The following is an 18,026-nucleotide window of genomic DNA, read 5'->3' as shown; positions in this document are numbered from 1 at the left end:
GGGTTTGCAGAGGCCACAGAGAGAGCCTGGAGAAGGCAATGGCACCCACTCCAGAACTCTTGCCTGGAAAATCCCATGGATGGAGGAGCCTGGAAGGCTGCAGTCCATGGGGTCGCTAAGAGTCGGACACGACTGAGCGACTTCACTTTCACTTTTCACTTTCATGCATCGGAGAAGGAAATGGCAACCCACTCCAGTGTTCTTGCTGGAGAATCCCAGGGATGAGGGAGCCTGGCGGGCTGCTGTCTATGGGGTCGCGCAGAGTCAGACACGACTGAAGTGACTTAGCACAGACAGAGCCAGTGGCAAAGCCAGGATGAGGAATCCAAATTCCTGACTCCACACCTAACTCCACAGGCAGCAGTGACGAGAGCTCAGGGTGCTCTGCAGCAGGGGTGGGGCCAGGGACCAGGGCCCGCTCCCTCACCTGCTGCCAGTCAGGGTCAGAGTCGGTTCTCACTGAAGACTGGCCCATCGGAGGCTGGGGACCCAGGGCTGAATGGCTCCACACACGAGAACCATGAGGCTGGGAGGTCCTCGAGGGCAGGGAAGGGTCTTGTTGGTCTTTGTGCTCCAGCATCTGGCGTGGTTCCCAGCACACATTGACACTGACAGGTGAATGAATGTGAGTGAACGAATCAACCCAGCCAAGAGGAGTGAGGGGCTTGGTGCACTCAGGACTTTGCACGCGCCTCATTCCCTGCATCTGTGAGGATGCCAGGCATTGTGCTGGGGGCAAGCCGGGGGCAAGCCAGGGGCAAGAGAGCAAGGAAGCGCCCGAGGAGACAAGAGGCAGACAGGTAAGCAATAAGCAGCACGGTGGTGTGCGCTCCTTCTGAGGCCAGGCCCCTGAGTGACCTTGAGCAAGTCCTGGTCTGTGCCAGCCCTGGTCTGTGCCAGCAGGAGCAGGGTTGAACTGAATGATGCCAAGTTGCTGACACCAACCCCGTGACTCTCCCGGCTGCAGAGAAGCACAGCTTCAGCACAGGAAGAGTGGAGAGGGTGGGCAGGGGCACCTGGCCTGTGGGAGGGAGGGCTCCCGGATGCTGGGTCCCCAGAGACCGCACGCCAGAGGTAACTGGCTGTGACAGAGGAGCGAGCCAACAGTCAATTCTGTTCAATAAAACTCTGTTCGTTTAGGAGCCGCGTAAACAGGCAGCTTTCCTGCGGGCCCGAGGCACTCTCTTCCTTTCTCCTTCAGCCAGCCTCTGCTCGGCCCAGCCCCGGCCTGGGCCGGCCACCAAATGGCCCTAAGTCTCTGGCGCAAGGCGGACAGCCAAGGGTTAACTGCCTGCCCAGGTGAGGGCCCAGGGCCCGGACAGCGGGAGGCGGAGGGAGCGGGAATCACTTAGCCTCATTAGTCCAAATTAAAGTCAGGAGTGAGATGACAATTACAATTTGCAGTGGGCTAATTGTTTTCCCTCAGAAGCTGATCGTTGTGCAGATGGGGAAAATTAATTGTTGGAAGTCCCAGGTGGATTGGCTTTGAACCCAGCCGCTGCAGCAGTCCCTGCCTCCTCCCAGGCTGGCCTGCAGTCTTCACCACCCCTCGGGCCACCAGCTAGCTTGAGGCTTCTGCCCTCTGGAGTCCTCAGGTAGGGAGACACTGAGCATCTGGGGGCTTCGGGAGGAGGAGGGGGACACTGGCAGAGAGGCTGGGCTGGTCAGAAGTCAGTGCCAAGGGCACTGGAGCTGCGGGCGTCTCCCTGCCGGACCTCCTGCCATCTGCTCCGTGGGGGGCAGGCTCTGAGAAGCCTCGTGCGAGTTGCAGAACTTGCCCTTTCCACCGGGTGTCCAGCAATCACTATAACCATCGAACAAACTGTGCCACGCCTACCGCACGCCAAGCACTGGAAAGGGCCGGAGACACTGCAGGGAACGATACTGATGCCGTCCTGCTCATGTGGCACTTGCATTGGGAGGAGAGGGACACACGGTAAACGGAGAATAAATACCTATGCAAGCAAGACACCTGCTAGTGGCGAGGGCTCTTAAGGAGCGTGGGAATCAGGATGCCCTCTGCTGCTGCTAAGTCTCTTCAGTCATGTCCAACTCTGTGTGACCCCATAGACGGCAGCCCACCAGGCTCCCCCATCCCTGGGATTCTCCAGGCAAGAACACTGGAGTGAGTTGCCATTTCCTTCTCCAGTGAAGTGAAAAGTGAAAGTGAAGTTGCTCAGTCGTGTCCGACCCTCAGCGACCCCATGGACTGCAGCCCTCCAGGCTCCTCTGTCCATGGGATTTTCCAGGCAAGAGTACTGGAGTGGGGTGCCATTGCCTTCTCCAAGGATGCCCTCTAAAAACCCTGAAATCTGCTGAATCCGTTACCTTTTGCACAGCAAAAGGGACAGTGCAGATGTGACTACGGTTGCGGACTCTAAAGGGCAGTGACGGGGATTATTACGTGAGGCTCACCTGGTCACAAGTCCCTATTACGCAGGAGTTTTGTCCAGCTGAAGTGGAGGGGGAGTCCAGGCACGCAGGGACTTGGGGTCCTGTTGCTAGTTCGGAGGCACAGGAGCTACGCCCAGGGCTGAAGAGAGGCCTCTGGACACTGACAGCCAGCACGGAAGAAGGGACATCAGCCTCACGCCCGAAAGGAGCTGGGCTCCACCTGCCACCCGCCTAAGTTCACAGGTGGGTTCTCCTAAGAGCCTCCAGATGCGGCGTCCAGCCTGGCTGACAGCTTGATTTTGGCCTTTTGAAACCTGAAGCAGAGAAACCACGAGAACCAACCCAGGTGGACTGCTGACCTACACGCTGTGAGACAACAAATGCATGTTGCTTTAAGCCACGAAATTCGGCGTGGTTTGTTCCAGGAGCAATAGAAAACCAACCCAGGAACAAAACAGGATTGTGACTTGGTGGTTCTGTATGCTGGGGTCTGGGAAGACCTCTCTGAGGAGGGACTCGTGGACCCAGACCCGAATGAGGAGGGGGCAGCCGAGGACGACGACCAATCTGTCCCCGGTTCCCAGCTTTAAAGTCCAGAATCCCCAAAGCCAAGTTCCAAGCAAACCAAACGATTGGTCACCAGGAGGCAGAAGGGAGAGCAGGCGAAGACTCTGGGGTGGGGCTTTCTGGTGACCTGGCACAGAACGCATCCCAGGGGAGTCAAGGCAAATACCAGAGCAGGTGACCCGGAGCGGCTGGCGGGCTCATCCTGGAACACCGTCCTCCCGGCGACGGCCTGGTCCAGCCCTCTCCCGGGCGGCTGCCCTCGCCCTTGCTCTGCCGCCTTCTTCAGCCGGCCCCCGCCAGGGCCCAGGGGCCCAAGTGTCTGCCGCTGCTTCCCCAGAGGGTGCGGCACGCAGCCAGCGGCTCAGTTATCAGTCACTCAGTCGTGTCCAACTCTAGCAGGGCAATTCTTCGAGGCGTCTTTAATTAGCAAGACAATGAGAAGCTGGGAGAAGGGAAGACAGAGGTAAAGGATGGCTTCAAGCCCTGTCAAAACGTGCCTGGGGGAAGGAAGCCTGAGAAGAGAGGGAAGAGGACTCTAAGAGGCAGCTGCACCCCAAGCCTGCCCCCCGGGCAGCCCCGCCTTCACACGACCCCATCCTCCGGCGGTGCAGCGTGTTCCCGCCAAACACTGGAGGCAGGCGGAGAGCCAGAGCTGCATAGTAGGACAGCAAAAAAGGACCTCAGCTACAATTCCGGCTCTTTGTCGCATTAGCTGTGCGCTGTCTGGCAAGTTAATTGTTCTGGGTCTCGGTTTTCTCCTCTGTACAATTAGAGTAATACCTACTTTGCCGGCTGGTGGTTGTAAAGATGAGAGATGTCAGAAAGTGCCCCACATGGGGTAGGTACGGGATAAATGGGAGCTATTTCAATTATGAGCACTGAACCTCCCAACCCTAATCCCAGCCCCCTGAATCCATTTCTCAAATCAGAGTGCACGCAAGAATCGGTTGGAGTGCTTCTTAACATGCAACTGTAAGTCCCTGATCGTGCAAGCCTGGGGGTGGGGCCCAGAAACCTGCAGATTGAACTCACTTCTAAGCGGGCGATTCTGATGCAGGCGGCTGGGTCCACACCTGCTGTCCCACGTGGTCCGGCACTGCACTTATCTCAGAAGTTGCCTCCACAGAGGGAAGGAGCTGGCTGGGAGGCGGAGGAGGCGTCTGCCTGGGCAGCCTCCACACCTAAGTAAGGTGAGCTGGTCCTCAGCCTCCTGGGATGCGTGTGCTAAGAGCCTCGGGTGGTCAGCGCTCACCTCAGTCACCTCATTTTGCTTCCCGGCTTTTCAGTGGAAGAACCAGAGGCCCAGAGTAGGAAGAGACTGAGCAGGGCCCTCTCACCGGATCCTGGCTTCTGAGTCTGAGCTGTAAGATAAAAGCTACGTAACCACTGGTCCCTCTCAGCGGTGCAGTTCTGTGCTTGGGGAATTATTACTCCAGGAGTTGACTCCACTGGCCCCCGGTGGAGGATGCCCAGGGCTGACTACCTTCCTTGACCTGTAGTCAACTTCTTTCATTTCCAGGCCAGCAGATCTGTAAAACTCTGACGCTGTCCCTACTCCCAGGTCTCATTCACTTTATGGTCTACGTTTGGTAGGAATTCTGTTCTTTCCTGTTTCTGTTTTCCTCCTCCCTTTCTCGTTCCACAGATACATCCAGGCTCTGATTCTGTGCCTGCTCTCTGTGGGCACTAGGGGTATACACGATAGACAAGAGCCAGCCCTTCCCTGGGGAAGTTCTCAGCCTAGCAGAGCAGACAGACAGACGGACGCAGGTCTGATTCAGCCCCAAAGGCTGCAACATGTCACAGGGGCGCTGCAGTGGGAGTAATGGAGGGGAGAGCCAGCAGAGGGACTCCTCTCTGCCCTCTGCGCCTCGCTCCTGCCTTCCTCTCTCAGCACGAGACGACACGTATGTAGTCACGTAGGTGCGATATAGCATTGTTATTGAAAAGTGAGGAAAACACATGGAGAAGGTTTAAATAATCTTCTTTTCCCCCTCCCAGTTCCAACTAACCGATACTAGTATTTTGGCGCAGGTCCTTCCAGGCTTTTCCTATGGTAGCAAACATTCTCACTGCTTCTTCCTCTGCCTGGGTTTCACGTCGTCTTTCTTGTTTTGGTGGGGCACACCAGCAAGTTACTTGTTTGAACAAGAGGTGAGTTTCTTGACAATTGGCATGCTTGAAAATGTCTTAATCTCCGTAATTAATTGATGGATTGACTGAAAATATAATTTCAGATTTTAAAAACCTTCCCTCCTGTGTTTGGAGGAATCTTTTCATTATCTGCTGGCTGCCAGGGTTCTGTTGAGAAGTCTGCTGTTATCCTAAAGCCTGTAGAATCTTCATTTATCACCAATATTTTGAAATTTTAAAATGTGTCTTTGTGAAGGCCTTTTGTCACTAATTATGCTGGCCACCTAATGGATTCTTGTGATCTGGAAAGTAATCATTTTCCTTTAAGAAACATGAAATATATTTTAAGTTTATAAGAGTTCATTCTTGTTCTTTACATTTTCACTGTCTGCAAATCACCCAAATGTCCATCAACCGATATATGGATAAATAAAATGTGAAATATCCATACATGCAATATTATCCAGCCGCAAAAAGGAGTGACATACGGATAATGCCACAATATGGATGAATCTTGAAAACATTATGCTAAGTGAAAGAAACCAGACACAGAAGCCGCATGTTGCATGATTCCACTTAGGAAATGTCCAGAATAGGTAAATGGACAGAGACAGAGAGTAGATTAGTGGCTGCCAGGGGCAGGGGGAAGAAAGAATGAGGAGTGATTGCTTTCGGATGCGGGGCTTCCTGGGGATGATGAAACATTCCATAATTACATAGTGGCGATCTGACCTTGTGGATACCACTAAGACCCACGAAACTGTTCATTTTTAAAGGACCAATTTTATGGTATGTGAATTATCTCTCAATTTTTTTTTAAAGGATGCTTGTTCTTTGGGCACAAAAAAATCCTCCCTTATTTCTCTGAGGATTTCAATCGTGATGGTGCTGTTTACATTTTCTTTTGCTCCCTGCATAGTTTACGGTCCTCAATTTGTTTTACGTTTATTTTGGCTCGTGCTTTTTTATTTTGGATGCCTTCCTTAAAAATCTAGTGGTGCTTGGCCGATGGCTCGTATTTACGAGTGAGGCATCTGGAAGCTCTGCGTGCATGTGTGGATTTCACCAAGGGAGGTGTCAGTGGAGCCCCCCAGATGCCACTGTTTGCCCAGTCACTGGCATTCAGGGAGCCAACAGGGAGAACAGGGCAAGGGGGTCTCCCCATTTGGCTTGCGAACATTCAGCACATGCCCATTTTTCAATAACCTGCTTCGTCTCCACCCACGCTTGTAGCCGTGTTCCCACGCCAGCACTTCTTGGGTTCAGGCTCTCTGGAGAATAGTGCTCCCCAGGATGCTACTTGGTGGTGAAAGGGTGAGGAATCACTCTTCTGCTTCTGGCCCTACTCCTTACCCTATCGTCAGATGCCACTGATTTCTGAGCCTGTCTGTGGTTCAATGGCGGGAATCTGTCCATTGCTCATTGGCCTCTCCATCGGGGATCTCTAGGTTCTACCTGCTCCATCAAGCCAAGTCAGTTAGCTTCTCAACTTGCAAAGCTGCACGGACATCACCAGTTCACTTTGGTCTCCTGCCCCTTGCCCTGTGGGCTTGCACCCCTCCTCTGCTCTTGTTTACATGCGGCCGCAGAGAGAAACATGGATGAGTTCAGCCTACCCCGTTCCATCACCGTCCCTCTGTGCTATCTGCTGTTTGAAAAGCAGTAGACACTTGGCATTCTCAAGTTTATCAGAAAGTGGCTTACACTGCAACCAGCAGCCAACATCTGACATGAAACAGTGCGTGGCCTTGACTTGCAGCCTATTGAGTCAGATTCAGGGAAACCTCCCGGTAAGCTAAGAGTTAGGTAACTTTGCCCTCATTAGCTATCCTCGTTACATTTCTCAGCCATATGTTACTGTGCTTTACGGGGAAAATTATAGGGTAGTTTTTAACCCATTGATTCATGACGGGCTATGATGTCTCCCTTGAGAATGTCAAGGGTCTAGTGTATCTTTGTCACTATAGAAACTTGTTCCCTGGTGACAATCAGGCTTAATTAAAGACATTCACAGTGGTAGGATGCACATCGATTCTGGCTCTGGTAACGGGCAGGGAGCAGTCCCTGGAGAACTGGCCATACTCAACCTCACGGCCAGTTTCACCCTTCAGGGTATCTCCTAGATCTCCTCTCTACACGGGCACCTCACCCCACCCTAGCAAGGGGCCTGGCTTGAAGCACTTCAGCTCAGAGAATGCAGAGGCAGAGGGGGAGTCTGTCTGACCCACCAAGATTGGATCATCCAAGGCCTCCTGGAACTGCTCCCAAATCCAGCCTCCCAGCACTTCTGCTTCATGCTAACCCAAGCAAGGGAGAGTTGGCTCAGAGTTCTTTCTGTGGCCACCAGTTCTTAACTTTCAGAGTGAGGAAGAGGAAAGGAAATGGATGGTTTTTAAGTTACATGTGTTTGTTTGGCTTTGAACCCCAGACCACAGCATATTTACTATGAATGAATAGGGTTAAGTGCTTACAACAGCCTGGCTCCTGGTAAGTGCTTTACAAGTGTCTGCTACTGTTATTATTATTACAAAAGCTGTATTTAGCTTACATCCATAAGAAAACAAATTTGCATTCCCCGCCTCTCTGCAACTCCCTCAGCTCGGAAAATGTGTAAGGTCTCTCAACCCCGGGATTGAGAACTCCTGGGTCTTTGACTCCTCTTCACAAAGAGCAAGTAAACGATCCTCCAAACATTTTGCTTGTTGGTGTTCCTCGTTCACTAGATCGGTGCGCGGAAGTAGCTGCTGTCTGTAAAGCACTGGTGAGCTCTCCCTGCTGCCCCTTGCAGTCCAGGGGACAGGCAGGCCGCCCCTCCCAGGCCTTGGCCTGCTTTGTACCTCAGGCTCCAGGACGTCCTGGGTGGCTGTGGAGCTCGGCCGGCTCCGTCCCCGCGGTGTGAGCTGACCCCCACTCTCCTGCCCATCCCGCTTCTTCCTCCCAGTGTCCCCTCCCTCTGCCAGGCATGTGCTCTTGCACTTGCTGTCTCTGACCCATCCTCTCGCTTTCTCTCTTCATGTCCCCTGGGCTGGGAGCCCCACAGGGCTCTCTACTTTTACAGTGTGAACACTTAGCGTGGGGCTGGGCGCACAGATTTTCAAAAAGTTTTTTCCTTCCTTTTTTGGAATAATGAGCTCTTCTTTCTGCATGGTGCGATTCGGCATCTGCTTTATGTCCCCTACCTGTACCCCCTGCCCCACCACCATCTCACACTCGGCTCACACCCTGGCTGGCTTCCTCTCGAAACCTCTCTGACCGCCCCTCCGCTGGGTTGGGAGCGGAGGAGCTGGTCTTCTCAGCACGGGGGAACCCTGCAGACCTCGGCGGGAGGTAAGGGCCTGAACAGGCTGCACAGCTCCGTGTGTCAGGACTGATACCTACTGATGAGGACTAGGCTTGTTCTGTGCAATTTCCATCTCATTTGTCTTTTCATTTGTAGCTAAAATTGGCCAATTTCATCTGGAGTGTGCCTGGACTCTGGCAATCTGCACACAGCAAATGCGTGTCCCTAGGAGCTGTGACAGGGAGACGGCAGGGGAACAGGCCTGGGTCCTCTGGAGGCACAGTGCTGGGTCCTGGGCCTCCAGAAACACTAGAGCTTGAAGGATGGTGACCAAACATGACACCTCCAAGGCCTGGGGTGGAGGACAGGGAGGAAAGTGCAATGAGGGGGGGTTAGGGTTAAGCTCAGAAAAAACTTGGGGTTTTTCCCCCCTTTTTTCTTTGTTCCTATCTCGAGGGAGAGAGTAAAGTGCAGGCATTCTCCCTGGTTAACCTGGCCTTTGGGGGTCAACACACAACACGTGTGGAGTGCTGTGTCCCGGGGTGCCCTGCAGGATCCGGACTGCTCTGATGCCGGCGGGGAGGCGGTCTTCACGGACCCTCCATCCTGCTTCTGCATGCACGTGGGGATTATTCACTGGACGGCTTCTCCCCAGCAATGCTTTGATTGTTGCTGCCTCTCCTCTAGGCAATGCAACCAGTGCTCTCCAAATCAGACCTAATTAGACCAGCAAATCAGTGCACTCGAGTCATCACCGCACTCTCCGAGCACAAGTGGAAACGCTGTTTGGATTATCCGACAAGGGGCATGTTGTGTCTGTTGGTGTTTCCTTGGATTATCCACTCTGCTTCCCGCCTTCTGTCTACTCCCTAATGGAGAGGCAGGATGCAGCCCCCACAGGCCGGCATTCATCTTCCCCGCCTGACCCTCTCGCAGGCTATTTAGCCGTTGTTGCAAGACCAAGGAGGGGAGAAAAATGAAAGCAGGGCCCAGAGAGCAGTGAGGGCAAGTGGGACTCTTAGAACCGGATCCACTGGTAAGTCAGGACAAGAAGAAATGACCTCAGCCTTTGAGAGGTGGAAGACTCCTCAGATGGCAAGGCCAGATGGATGGACCACCTGGCTGGGCTGTTGGCAGGAGGCGGCCAGGCTGGGAAAGTCTTTGGAGAAGTCTAGGAGCCCAGGTCCCAGGAAGTGAGGCAAAGATTACTGGTGTCAATGCCACCCCATCTTAATGAAAAGATTAGCAATTTTCCCTACCCTCCCTCGTTCCTTTCCTCCCAAAGCACTGCAGGAAGAAGAGAAGCCAGCAGACCAGCCGTGTAGCAGACAGCCTCCCTGGCCCGCTCCCTGCTGCCCAGGCACATGCTGAGCGCCCTTTCCCAGACCTGCTTCTCCCTGTCCGCTCCCTGTCCTCTGACGGGGCTGATGGGCTGGGCAGGCGCTACCCCCGTGCCCCGCTGCGCTGGGCCTCCGTCCCCACCTCGCCCAGCAGCCCGTCTTCTCTTCCTTCGCTCCGTCTTAAGGAGAGGGGTTTTCTCTCTTTAAACACCAACCTCATCCCTTCCCACCTCCAGGAAACTCAGCCCTCTCTCCATCTTTAAAACCAACAATAAAAATGCCGTTTTGGTCTGCTCTTCCTCCTAAATAGAGGCTTAGAAAAGTGCCCTGTGAGCTGCTTTCCAGTCTCACCATTCTTCTCAACCTGGCAGCATTTTCTTCGCTTTCAGCCTCCAGGAACCCTTGACGGAATCAGCCACTCAGCGAGGAGCCCTTTCTCTGAGGAACCCTCTCCCCGTCTTCCGTGCTCCCAGTTCTCACCCCCGTCTAGGACCGGCCTCCTGCAGGCTCTTCCCCGCCCTCCTTGGCCCTTCCCTGGTCCCCCCCTTGTCACACTGGCAGCACCACCCCGGTGACCACCAAGTGCTGTGATCTTTTCTCTCCACTCAGTCCCTAAGCTACCAAACTCTAACTCGAGTCCTTCAAACACTGGCCCCAAATGAGACACGCCACACCCTCTCCCCGGCGTCGGCGGAGCCCCCAGCAAGCCATCCTCCCAACACCCACGCTGCCTCTCCACCCACCACTCCACGCTCTTGAGGGAGGCAAGCCAACTGCTCCTTCGAAGTGGCCCTGACCGCAGAGAGTGGTCATGCTTTCCTGGGGGTCTGAGGACACCATTCCAAGGGGCCTGCAGAAAGGTCCCAGTGGCTCTGCAGTCTTGGTCTGACTCTGTGAACTTCACGCTGGACCCACACTTGCTTTTCTCTGGCGTTTCCTCCCTGAGCCTCTGAGTCAAGGAGGACCTACCCCCGAGAGGCACACCCACCGGGTTGACCTCCTCCAGGACACTGTCTCCAGTTAACAGCCTCTTTTTTCCACCAACCTTCACTGGTGTGGGGGCCTGCACCATTTAGTTTGGTGTTTAAATCACTGCTTTGAGGCTGGGTCAATACCATAAGCAGTTCCTTGAGGGCAGGGCTCACCTTTTTGTTTGACCCTCCAACACGCACCCTTGGTGAGGACTTGACTGGACTCCTGGAGGAGGGATGGCACAGGGGCTTGAGCAAGCCCGTCCCTTGGGTGCCGTGCCCAGGTGGAGACAAGTCCACCTTGCGGGGCCCTGCCAGTCACTTAATTGAATTTGGCTCCACACCTGAGGCTTCCAACTGCTCCACAAATCCTCCTTAATTAATGCCCCTGCTGAGGGACAATAACTCCAGTCCTCTTCGATGGGCAAAAATGCCCTGGTAGCCTTCTTGGCTTAGGGTGGGTACTTTCAGGACCCAACCATGGTCTGTGCAGCCTGCACCAGCCAGCCTGCCTGGAGCAGCTGAGAGGGCGGGGGTGACAAGCAGGAGCTGGAAGGGCCTCTCTCCATTGTGCTAAAATGAGCCACCTGCAAATTAGATGCAAAATACCACGCAAATATGGCATATATTAATTTGGAACCAACAGCTTTGGGCATTTTAGGCAATAAAATGCCAGCCCTGTATGTGATCATATTTACTGCCCCAATTTTCCTTTTCTGATATTCCAAGTGAAACTGAAAGTGCAGTTATGTAAGCTATCAAATGTCTCTCTTGCAAATGTCTAGGCACAGGGATAAGTTAGACATTACTGCTACCTATGTAAACAGATGCAATTGCAGCCACATCCTCATGGCAAACATCACTGAACACCTACTGTGTGTAAGACACCAGGCTGGGAACTAACAGAAGAGCACGAGGTGCCCTCAGCTGAGCTTAGTACAAGAGACATCTATTTGGTGCCTACTACTAAACCCTTATGAAATGCCAGCTACTAGTTATGTGACCCTAGCAAGTGAGTTTTCTCACCTGAAAATGGAGTAATGCAAATATACTTCAGGGGGTGAGTAGTTAAACTGTAGTGCATCCCTATCAGGGAACACCACTCAGCAACAAAGAGGAGCCAACTACTGATACAGGGAACAACCTGACTGAACCTCAAGGAAACTGTGCTGATGGGAAAGAAGCCAATGGCAGAGGATATAAACTGCATGATCCCATTGATGTAACATCTGTGAAATACCACAACAGAAATGGGGGACATGTTAGAGGTTGCCGGATGTTAGGGATGGGGGTGTGTAGCTATGAAGGTAGCAGCAGGGAGCCCTGTGACCGTCCAGTTAAGGATCCTGACTGTGGTGGTGGTTACACAAAGCTACATGCACGATGACATATGGATAAACTGAATTTCATCAGTGTCGGTCTCCTGGTTTTGATATGGAACTGTAGCTACATAAGATGTTAATGTTGGGGGAGGCTAGATGAAGCACACTCAGGAATTCCTGGTACACTTCTTTGCACTTCCAGTGAATCCTTACTTATTTCAAGACAAAATGTTTTTCTGAAAATAGGGTATATAGCACCTACAGGATAAGGTTATTTTGAAGTTCAATGAATTGATATAGAGCACTTCACAGAGCATCTAGAACATGGCAAGCCTTCATTACCTGTTGTTACTTCTTCCTGCCAGTTGCTGGGAGAACCACATCAATAAGTCACAGAGACCTCTGTTCTCAAGGAGCTTCCAATCCAACAAGATAGGAAGACACGGGAAAGAGATTTTTCATATGGCATGCTGAGTGCGCTAGTACAGGGAAGAGGTCTTCGGGCTTCGGGGAAGCTTTCCTGGGAAAGATGTCACCAGGGCTGAGTGCTGAAGCACAGGGAGAGCCGACCAGGTGAGTGTGCGTGAAAAGCACCCAGGCAGGGGGAAGAGCAGAGCAAAGCTTAAGGTGTGGGGCGGCAGAGAAGGGCATTTAGGGGGCAGAGAGCGGTAGGGAGACACTGCAAAGCAGGCAGGAGCCAAGTAGGGAGCTGCGGATGCCCCGGGAGCCCGGAACCCTCCATCCGGAGATGGGCATGGAGGCCACTGTCCCATGCCCTCCTCAGTCACCTTGTCCTTTCCTCTGGATTCCCCAGACACTCTGCTCCTGGGGTCGCCAGAGCCTGACCGGTCCCGCTGTCTTGCACTGAACGAGGGACCCTAAGAGCTTGGGAAAGGTGAGAGGCCCGTGCAGGCTCCACAGAGCCCACTGGGATCGCCCTGAGCCGCGCAGCAGGTAAATCTACACAAACCAGATTGCATGTCACTTTCCAACCCACCTCCTCCCTCCCCACCCATGTAGGTCTGTCTGTTTTTTTTGGTACCACTCCTCCCATTCCTATCAATAACCCAGAACTTGTCTCTTTTTAGAATACAAGCATGAATGGAGCAGGGCAGAGAGCACAGAAGTGGGGCCACACTCACTAGGTTTGAGCTTGACTCTTCGCTGACCAGCCCCATGGCTGCAAGTAAGCCACTAAACCTTTCTGAGCAGTCGTTTCCTCTGCTGTGAAACAAGTGATCATAACACATACCCCAGCTTCCTCATAGGGGTGGCTCAAAGGCCTTTAAAAAACACCATGATGACATATGTGAAAGAGCTTTGTAGGCAGAACTATTGGTGAAGAGGAGTCTATCCCTCTGGCTGGAAAATCAGAGTAAATCTTCTTTGAAGCTAGGCAAGGTCTTTAGCTGGGGTAGGAGGGTGAAGGGAAAGGAGACAGGAACATCAACCCTGCTTCCTTTTACAGTAGAACACAGGTAAGGCAGTGGTCATCTGGTCCACCAACACTGCATTTGGGGTTGACTTTTCCCTTCACCTTTTCTCATGAGATCCTTTTTGTATTTAAAGATCTTTCACTAAACTCCCCAAATAATTTTTGTATACCTAATCTGTGTTACAAAAGTGAACTTAATGGCCAGTGTGTCTCACGGGGTCACAGTCTAGTGGCAGAGACAGACATTTGTCCAACAAGCACCCAAGCATACAGGACACTATGAGTGTGTTCAAGAGGCCTGAAGAAATTCTGGAGGCATCCTGGGGAAGCTTTTTTTAAAAAAGATTTATCTGAGTTGCGATCTGAAGGCTAACTAGAATTGAGGGAGAAGTATGGAGTGGGAAGAGTGACGCAAGGCCAGGGCACAGCATGTGTGAAAACCACGAGTCAAAAAACCTAGCAAAGAATGGCAAGAAGCCAGTGTGCAGAGTGCAGAGCATGAGGGTGTAGGGGCACTGGGAATCACTGGGGAGTTTCGAGAGGAGGGAAAGACTGGGGCCAGATCAGATCTGCGTCCATAAAAGAGCATTCTAGCAGCTATTTGGAGACCGGATTGGCGAGGGCAGATGCAGACACTCGAATCAGAAGGGGGTTCCAGTGTCCTAGGCAAGAGGTGAAGGCAGTGTGGAGGGGAGTGTGTAGATGGGGAGTGGGGGACATGGGCGCTGTTCCAGAGACTGGACAGGGCCTGTGGGTGGACTTAGCAAGTCCATCCATAAAGGGGTAAACGGAAGAGTTGACAACGACTCCCAGAACAGAACTGGCTTGAGGTGGTGCCATTCAAAAACCAGGCAACGCTGCAAGGGGACCAGGCAGGGGAGCGGAAAGGCAGTGGAGATTTAGGAGGACCGTGACTCTGTCTTTAGATATGCCACGTCTGAGGTTTCTCGAGACATCCCGCTTAGTCAATTAGGCAGATGGACACAGGGATATGGAAGTCAGAGGAAAACACGCAGGCGAGACACCCACCTGCACAGGGCTGATAGTACAAGCCTGTGCGGTCATTAAAAAATACCTTGAGCCAGACTATAAGCAATGCCAACGCTGAGAGTCAGAAAAGGGAAGGATGAGTCAGCAAAGAAGATCTGGAATAACCAGGAAAGCCAGGAATAGGGGGTCAGAGAAGCGGAGGGAAAAGAAGTGTCGGAAAGGAGTGAAAAACAGTTCTGAGAACTAAAAACTGTTGCCTGCGCTTAGTGCCATGGAAAGCTGTTTCATGGAGGCGGCGGCGGCCAGGCAGAGCCGGGAGAGGGAGGGGCGGGAAGGCAGAAACAGAGAGCCAGCGCAACCAGCCAGTCCTCTCAAGCCGCGCGGCCCCTAAGGAGCAAGGGGGCTCGTGTTGCCCCACGGCAATGCTGGGGACGCTTTCTGTTGTGGTTGGAGACGGGAGAGGCATGAGCATGGCTGGGAGGACGTTCTGAGACCAGAGGACAGGGTGTGCCGCAGTCGGAGCAGGAGCTGGGCCGCGGGGGCCACACTGCCTTCCCCTCGGCTCAGACAGGCGGGAGGAGCAGGGCTGGGCCATGGGGGCCACACCGCCTCCCGCCTTGGCTCAGACAGGCAGGAAGAGCAGGGCTAGGCAGAGGCAGGTGGGCTTCCGGGCTTGATGAAAGAGTTGAGGTTGTCCTCCTGACGCTTCTGTGTCTCTGTGAAGTAGGAAGCGAGGTCTTGAGCTGAGAGTGAGGGCGTAGGTAGAGTTTGGGGAAGGAAGGTGTGAACTAGTCATCGTGGAGAGTTGAGAGGGAGATAACCATAGGAATGTGGTAGGAACACCAGGCAGTTCTGCAGGGTAAGTTGGGTTGGCGATGGTGAATTTTTACAGGTCCCAATCTGCCTCATTTTGAGTCTTTTTCTAGCAGATTTGTTGACTGGATGCAGGCAGAAAGCAGCAGATAGCGTGGTTAATCCAGAACTGGGACTTTGCCAGTTCTGGGACAATAAGAAGACAGTCAGGAGAGTTTAGGATATTGGCAGGAGAGTTCTTAAAGTGATGGAACATGGAATCTCTCTGGATTCAAAGAAGAGTAGGCAGATGAAGGTCACGGATGGCAAGAAAGCAGAGGTGCCAGTGGACCGAAGACTCTAGAACATAGGTCCCCACGTCCATGTGAACCAAAGGTCTCAGCGAGGTTAAAAATGGCTGCGTGGGAGTCTGAGATAACAAGCTGGGGGGCTAGGAGGTGGTGGCCAGAAAGCAGGGGACTCCATCAGGTGACCTCCAGGCAAGGGAAAGATCCAGTGTGTGACCTTGGGAGTGGCTGGCTGAGGGGGAGGCCCGTAAAGGGGCTGATGGGCCTGGGGGTAGAACTCATTGCCCATTGAGTCACTGAGCTCACTCCGAACGATGGACAGACTTGTTCCAGGGGAGGATGCCTAGGGGCAGATACCAAAGGCTTCTATGAACAAGAGGGCGCTTGGTGATGACAGGGGGAGGTGGAGATGAAGCCTAATTTTATGAGATTTGGGGAAGAATGGTCCCTTAGGGGAATTACATTCCCTTGCACCTTAAGTACTTTCTCCAGAGTGGAAGGTCAGAAAGGAAAGCGGAAAGAGTCTTGAGAAGAGGCAACAGATCGAGCACAGGGCCAGAAGTCAAATGAACACCAGTCCTGATGACACTTACATGCTGTGTGGCCTTGGGCGGGTCCTTCCCCCTCCCCAAGCCTCAGATTTCACATCAGTAAAAATAGGCTGGGGAACTGGCTAAGCTAGTGCTCCCCAATCCACGTTAGGGAGCCCCAGGTGGGTTACAGGCATGCTCAGACACGGATCCCCCCAGCCCCGAGTCAGAGTTCCTGAGCCGCTGTCATCATGTCTGTGTGCTGTTCCGTGCACAAGAGGGTGGGGAAGCGTGGGCCAGACTCTCCAGGCCCAGCCGTCTCAGTGCTCCATCTCGGAAGGGGCTGTGGGGAGGCCCATGGAAGAACAGACAGACTCCGGCTGCAGGCAGAAGCCCATCTGCTGGCAGAGACGGAAGCCAAGTCCCCAGCTCCCTCCTGCCCCCCGCGCCTCCCTCCCAGCAACAGCTTGAAGGGCTGGGATCTACCCAGCTGCCCAGGTGAGCCGCAGCTGCATCTGCTCCTCTTCCGTCCTGGGCCTGGGGGTCACCGGTGGCCCTCTCAAGCCTCCACAGCAGCTTCTGGAAGTGGAGGTGTGACCTCCTCCTGGCTCCTGCACAGACTTCCCAGTTCTAAAAACAGGCTCCGCACTTCCAAGGAGGCAGGCAGAATGTCTCACGGTACCTGACCCAGAAAGAGCCTTCACAGTGCAGACCGTTCTCCTGGGGCCAGCCACTCCTCGGAGACCCACAGGAGGGCACTACAAGGCTGACCCTGCGCTCCCCTCTCTCTGCATCAGCCCTCCTCAGCACCCCCCACCTCCTGTCCGACGCCAGTGTTTAGGGACTGCACAGGCAACTTAGCTATGCCCTAATCATAATATTAGGAAAGACCGCCATCTGGCCCAGGACTTTGTACACAGTAGGTACTTGGTAAATATTTACTGAATAAATGAAGACTCTTTTCAAATACTTAAAAAAGAAAACTTTACCAAGCCCACCAGAATTGTTTAAATTATTGATCACATTGCTCCTATTTATTGGTATAGATAAAAGATTATATCTTAAATTCTTTGATATTTATTGGTGCCAGGGGCTTCCCTGGTAGCTCAACTGGTAAAGAATCTGCCTGTAATGCAGGAGACCCTGGTTCGATTCCTGGGTCAGGAAGATCCCCCTGGAGAAGGGAGAGGCTACCCACTCCAGTATTCTTGGGCTTCCCTGGTGGCTCAGACAGTAAAGAATCTGCCTGCAATGCGGGAGACCTGGGTTTGATCCCTGGGTTGGGAAGATCTTCTGAGGGAGGGCATGGCACCCCCCTCCAGTATTCTTGCCTGGAGAATTCCAATGGACAGAGGAGCCTGGCAGGCTACAGTCCATGGGGTCACAAAGTCGGACACAACTGAGCGACTAAGCACAGCACACTACTACATGCCAATTGTTGAAGGGTGAGCTGGCTTCATTTCCAGAACCCTGTGAAATGGGTCTGTTAATCCCATTTTACAGATAAGCAAACTGAGTTTCAAAGAGAGGTTATGAGATATGTCCAAAGTCATAGAAGTGGTAGACAGTGGCTCTGGGACACTAACCCAGATACATCCAACTTTAAAGATGGTGTTTTTTTCAACACACCAAGCTACCTCTCACCTAAAGAGACCAGAATGAAGACAGAAGTGAAGACGGTGGCAGAGAAGGGTGAAGACTGTGCAGCACACAGGCAAGGCTCCCCGCTGCCTTGCCCGAGGCAGCGGCTTCGAGGCTGGGTAAGCTTTGCTGAAGAGAGGTGCAGAGAGTCAGGCCCTTGCTCATCCCTCCCACTTTGATTGCTTGGCTGGATCGCCCACTGCCTATGCGAGCTGGCATCCCACTTAGCACGACCTGGCTTGGTTCTCTGAGTGTGTGAGGCCAAGACGCAGCAAAGACCTGTCGCCTCCCCACAAGGTGGAGAGACTCTGTCTAAGAGGGAC

General features: G+C 53.1%; 1 protein-coding gene across 2 annotated transcripts in view; it reads right to left on the bottom strand.

Annotated features, from left to right (window-relative positions):
- Positions 1–18,026, bottom strand: part of LRRN2 (leucine rich repeat neuronal 2) — a 61,323-nt gene that overhangs the window by 27,630 nt on the left and 15,667 nt on the right. Inside the window, exon 1 of one of the 2 annotated variants that reach the window (XM_086345663.1) lies at positions 2,416–16,482. The exons of the other annotated variant lie outside the window; for it this stretch is intronic. The gene's annotated coding sequence lies outside the window, so the exon portion shown is untranslated. Of the gene's footprint in view, positions 1–2,415; positions 16,483–18,026 lie in introns of those variants that run through there. 2 annotated transcript variants of the gene reach the window in all.

Source organism: Bos grunniens, chromosome 16 (assembly GCF_055505025.1).
Source record: "Bos grunniens cultivar Pamir isolate PY7600 chromosome 16, Bosgru_T2T1.0, whole genome shotgun sequence".
In the NCBI taxonomy this organism is placed as follows: Eukaryota; Metazoa; Chordata; class Mammalia; order Artiodactyla; family Bovidae; genus Bos; species Bos grunniens.
The sequence above is the reverse complement of the archived record's forward strand: the minus strand, read 5'-3'. Positions and strand labels throughout refer to the sequence as shown.